We start from the raw sequence: 200 nt of genomic DNA on the forward strand, positions 1-200 counted from the left end.
CTTATTAAAGTGCATTATTTGAAATCAGTGGGATTCAATTCCAAGATGAAGGCTTAAGGACTGAGGTGCCAGTATAGCTGCTTTAAACTGCTTTAAAGTAAACTTACTTTAAAAAAAAAGTTTCCATCCTGCCATGTGCCATGTCAAATTATTATATGTCAAAGAAGGCCAAGCTTGTGAGGCAAGGGGTGGAAGCAATA

This window comes from Rhineura floridana, chromosome 4, assembly GCF_030035675.1.
Source record: "Rhineura floridana isolate rRhiFlo1 chromosome 4, rRhiFlo1.hap2, whole genome shotgun sequence".
In the NCBI taxonomy this organism is placed as follows: domain Eukaryota; kingdom Metazoa; phylum Chordata; class Lepidosauria; order Squamata; family Rhineuridae; genus Rhineura; species Rhineura floridana.